Genomic DNA, 6,096 nt, shown 5'->3' on the forward strand with positions numbered 1-6,096 from the left:
TATATGTATGTATACACACACACACACACACACACATTTGGCATAAAATTCAGAGATAATATCAAGGCAATATAGTTCCTGCTATGTTCTTACTTCATCTTCTAACACTCACCCTCCTTATCCAAACACCTTGCCTTTTCTTGGAAGAGGATGTTACTTAGGATAGCAAGTTAAATGGTTTTTCTGTCCAGAAAACTCTGCTGTCGCTTATCCACATGATTTTACTCTCACTAAATCTACATCTCATCTTGTGTCATGTAGCATCTCCTCAGAACAACTTCTTTGACCACCTATTTAAAATAGAAATTCCTGATTTCACTGGCAGTGTCTTATTCTTCTCCTTGTTTCCTGCTTTTCAATGCACTTACAATGACCTGATAAAATATGTTTACATTATAACATTATTTATACATGTGTGTCCATTTGTTTATTCTGTCTCCATTCCCATATTCTCCATGTTACCCTAATATTCCATGCTGGAAAAGAACATTGCCTTGTTTATTTCTGTATCTATAGACCCTAGAATAATGCCTTGCACATAGTAGACACTCAATAAATATTTGTCAAGTGAATGAACAAATATTTACTTCTTTATTTCAGACTAAAAACTGGGAAAAGTATGCATTTCAACCAGCCTAAACCATACAATGTAATGAAATATAAGTGAATTCCATATATGCAATGCATCTTGCAAGCCTTACTTAAAAGCAATCTCACGAAGTTATGTAAATATGTACAAGGGAGTGCAATGTCTTATCATTGGCCATGAAATCCTGGCAGAAAACTAACATTGTGTTTCCATGTTGAAGGCCTTCCTGTGTGGTCACCAGCTTCTATGTTATCAGTTCATAGGAGTCTACACCTTTTTCCTTTGAGTCACTTCCTATGAGCTGCACATTTGATTACGGTAATTAAAGAAAACGTCTTCCTATGTGAAATAAGGTGTGAGAAAACAATTAAAAAAGTAAAATGGTGAGAACATTTCTCTGAGCAAAAGCAATTTCCCCTTTGAAAGTGTTCTCTATTATGGTCTCTGTGGAGGCATCTATTTTCAGTTTATTACTTCTCAATGATGAAAAACAAACTCATCTCAGGCAACTAAAATACCAAGTTAAGTCACAAAGGTCACAAATTTTAGTCCTTGTCAATCAAAATTCATAAGATATAATTTCATTAAAATAAACTCACAACAGGAATTTCCAGAGAGCTAGTAAGTTTCTTTGGGAAGGAGGCTGCTCCTTCTGTATCATATTATATTAACAGCATAACATATAAAAAAGACATCTTCCAGAATAACATAAAAAAGACATCTTCCAAGATTCCTAATGTATTTCTTTGCAGAATTTAATTTACAAGGTCCTGAGGACTCTACATCCAGTATCTCCAGAAACTTACATAATTTCCAAATGGTCATTTTTACTCAGAATTATGTTCTATCATTTAACACACATTTTGAACCTTTGTTATGTACATTACACTGTGCACTGTTAAATTTTAATTATAGTGTTAAAAGTCAAGAAACTTTGCATACAAATTGCTGTGTCAGGTACAACTAAAAAAGCAATGATGACCAAGGTATGGTTTCCTACTTCAAAGGGTATCCAACGTAAGTGGTGTAAACCATGAGAATATGTATTGTCTAGATAGGAAGAAAGCATAATAATAAATACTACCAGCAAGTGAGTGATAAAAGAAAATGAATGCCCCAGATAGAACTGGCTAGAAAAACAAGGGGAAAAGAAGAAGATGTCACTTTCAGGCTATGGCAGGTAAGTGGCTTATCTTGGTCACCATTCCAATTGTGGGTGGAGGGAAATAATTTCTTTTACCTTTGATCCCACTTGGCTCATATTAACAAAACTATAAACTACTCTAGTTACTATCTTTAGAAAGCTTTCTCATCTGAGCACATATTGCTTTGGGCACACAAACGATACTATTTAGCAGTAGATGCACATGTGGTAAATTACTTTTATAAGCTTTTGTATGAGAGAACTCAGTGGTTCTCTACCTTTTTCACCCCTCAATAAGGAAAGTGCCTATAAGTGGGATGCATTACCAGATTCTGAAAGACGCTAATCTTTGTGCTTGGTTAGTGTTGACTCTTTGCTTGTTCAAAGGGATTAAACTTGAGAGTACCTCAAGAAGTAATGATATGCAAAAGTATGTTTCCATCCCCATTTTGGGGGCAGAAAAATGGTTGAAGAGCATCAGTCACACTTTGTGTCTTTGTGAGCGACAAAGGTATAAAATCTGATTTCCTGGCATCTAAACATCCTTTGAATATGAGGAGAAATCCTATGATAAGTAGAACAAACATATCATGTATCATCTAAACCTGAGTATATTTTGGAAAAAAGGGAGCACTATTAATTATTACTCCTGAACAACAGGTAAAATCATGGCTATTGCAGCAAATCAGTGCTCATGGTTACTCAAAGAATACGTAGAGGTTGATATGGTTTGGCTCTGTGTCCCTACCCAAATTTCACCTTGATTTGTAATAATTCCCACATGGCAAGAGCAGGATCATGTGGAGATAACTGAATCATGGGGATGGTTTCTCCCTTGAGGTTCTCAGGATAGTGAGTTCTCACAAGATCTGATGGTTTTATAAAGGGCTTTTCCCTCTTTGCTTGGCACTTCTTTCTCCTGCCACCGTATGAAGAAGGGCATGTTTGCTTCCCCTTTCATCATGATTGCAAGTTTCCTAAGGCCTCCCCAGCCACACTGAACTGTGACTCAATTAAACCTCTTTTCTTTATAAATTGCCTAGTCTTGGGTATGTCCTTATAATAGTGTGGGAATAGACTAATACAGAGTGGAATTATACTTTCTACTATAAAACAAAAAGAGAGTCAAGTATATCTTTCCTTTTCCTCCAGTGATATGGTTTGGCTGTGTCCCCACCCAAATCTCATTTTGAATTGTAGCTCCCATAATTCCCCTGTGTTGTTGAAGGGAGCTGGTAGGAGATAATTGAATCATGGAGGCAGTTTCCCCTATAATATTCTGCTGGTAGTGAGTAAATCTCATGAGATCTGATGATTTTATAAGGGAAGGCCCTTTTGCTTGGCTCTGATTTCTCTCTTGTCCGCTGCCATATAAGATGTATCTTTTGCCTTCCACCATGATTGTGAGACTCCCCAGTCATGTGGAACTGTGAGTCCATTAAAATTCTTTGCCTTTATAAATTACCCAGTCTCAAGTATGTCTGTATCAGCAGCATGAGAATGGCTTAATACATCTGGGAACCTAGACCTTGGACATACTAACAGCTCAACTAATCAGAAGCTGTGGCCTACATTTGACACTGAGGGAAAAAGGAAGAGAAGTGCAAGTGTAGAGCCAGAATTTTTTCACTGTAATCTGGAGATTCCAGTGGCATAACAACAAATATTTAGAGACAGTGGATACTGGCAGAGCGGCAGCCAGTGTCTAGGGCTGAAGGCACCAGAGACAACAATAACAAAGGTTTGTTGGTGAACAGTGATACCATGAAATCCATTGGGGGTCCCCTGGCTGCACCTTTACTTCCTTGATTTCTCCTTGAGTCTGATTTTCCAACTTGAATTTAAGAGCATAGATCTGATGAGCTATCCCTTTTCTGCTTAAGTTAACCAGACTGGGTTTGTTGGTTTCTGTTCCAAACAAGAATTCTGTCCAGAATTAGTATGTTAGATTCCTTAGATGATGATGAAGATGATGATTTTCTCTTGACCATTTTAAATTGAGTGTCTCACTTATTAACTGGGGATTTCACTGACAATATAGTAGCATTTCTCTGATAATGTCTTTTGATTTTTAAATACTTTACTAAAAATAAGTAAGAATTTTGTAACCCAAATCCCTTCCCTTTCTAGTTTTCTAAAAAAATAAATCAATAGGGATATTCATATAAGTTCTATGAAAGAAAGAGCCTGAGATATTTTAAGAAGTCACATACTGCTCAGCTGAAATAAAATATTCAAGGCTTTTGAGGCCATTGTCAAATTACTTACCTTCATTTTTAGATGTAGCAGCTGAAGTATTGAAATAAAAAAATATTCATTTGGAAGATTACAGATGGTGAATATTAGCTGCTGTGTATATCAATGTTTAATGGAATTTTATAATTATAATTAATGGATTTCAAAATTGCTAGGGGCTAGGGAAGGCGAGAAATGTAAAGAATGCTAGAAAGCCAAGGAAGATAAATATTTGTTGGTTAGAGATATACAACAAACTCATTGAAGTCTTCTAATTTAGGAGAATATGAAAAAAGAGTATGTGGTCCTTGTCTATGAATTGCAGGTCCCATAATAATAATGCAAAAGCCACAACTTTCTACTGGAAGACAATTACCAGAAGACCTCAGCTGGACTAGTAAGAATCAGAACTTCAATTAATTTGGTTTATGAGTCAAGTCAGTGAATTACTGGGAACTACCTGATACTGCTGCAAAATGCATGAGGTGAGCAGGAGCAGAATGCATGGCCTAAAAAAAAAAAAAGAATGGAAAAGGAATAGCCCTGGAGCACTGTAATTAGATTTGCTCTGCCTTAGGACATATTCTGCTTATTGGGATGACAGCTTGGGACCCTATTCAACTTCTTGTGAATGGCTATTAAAGATGGGAGACCTAGCAGCTGCCAAGCCATGATCCAAGGTTAATTACCAAGCATTCTTTCCATCACATATCATGTCCAGCACAAGGGGAGAAACCTAAACTATAAGACAATATTGCTTTGAGACCCAGGGTGGAAAATTAGGATATAATGAGCATTTGGTACCACTTGTTCCTTCCCAATCCATTGAAGCTACATAAGTAAAACTTTTTTTTTTCTCTAAGAGACTATTAAGAGTGTGGAATTGGATTGGCTAACAAAATGGGGTAAAAAGAAGTGGAAAAAATTATTTCTTTACTCACGTATTCCTTTAGTTAACTTAAACTTTATTTGAAACAATACATTACCTTACCACATACATTTTTTTACCTAATTCATAGTCACACAATTCAAACAGAGAACTTGAAACATCTTCCTGGGTTTGTCTTGGAGGTGACTAGCTGTACAGAGCAAAAGGCAAAGAATAAAGATGGCTGACTAGACACAGCTGGGAAGAGCTTCTCCCATCTAGAGACATCAGACTACCAAGCAGACCAGCATACTCCAAATAGAAATTCTTCTGGGAAAATGTGCTAAGAGTGGATGAAGAGATAATGCAGACACAGGAGCTGAAGAAGGAGGAAGCTGGGAACCCTGTGTGCAATTGCCAAGCACCAGAACTCATTCCTGACCCTGAACCCCTCGTAAAGATAGTGGTGAGTAAAATAACTGCAGTGCAGCCTACTCTTGCCACAGACCTCTCACGTCCTAGATGCAGATCTTATGACTCCTGTGGACACATAAGTTGTCAGGGAGATCTGCCTGGAAAGCCAGCAGAGGCAGAGCCTGAGTCTACGCCAAGCCCAGGGAGTTTGATGTGGGGATAGTTACAAAGGAAATCAGTGACAGGTGCCTATCCCCCAAGGACTTTTGCTAACAGTCCGGCCTGCAGACAGCAGGGTTGAGGAACCAGAGTGAGCCTGATCTGCCCCCTTGCCTGCCTGCCCCTCCCAGAATCCCTACCTGGATGTTCCTTTGGGAGTGGACACCCAGCGCAGCTTCCACTGCTCTGCTGGAGCTCTTTTGCCAGTGACTACTGATGTAGTGCTTTTACCAGTAGCCCCTTGCCACCCTGCTGGAGTGCTTTATCCAGCTAGCCCCTGCTACCACACTGGAGCATTTTCACTGGCAGTCACCAAGGAAGTGCTTTTGTCAGAAGCCTTGGAACACCTTGGGCCCCCCAGCACAGCTACTGCTTACCTTGAGGGGCCAGAGGACAAAGCCAACAGCCCAGTCCCAGCCTCCTAGATTTAGAGAATGCAACTCAGGAATGTTTGCATTCTAGGTGCCTTCAGAGGGCCAACCAAGCCTTGGCCCTCTGAAGGCATTTAGAAATGAAGCCAATCTACCATACCTCAAGGGAAATCAAGAACATAGAAACAAAAAACCCTATCCAATGGATAGCAACTTAAAAGGATAAAGTTATATTAGTCCTCATAGATAAGAAAGA

Source organism: Sapajus apella, unplaced genomic scaffold (assembly GCF_009761245.1).
Source record: "Sapajus apella isolate SASKATOON/1434 unplaced genomic scaffold, GSC_monkey_1.0 scaffold48, whole genome shotgun sequence".
Taxonomy (NCBI): Eukaryota; Metazoa; Chordata; class Mammalia; order Primates; family Cebidae; genus Sapajus; species Sapajus apella.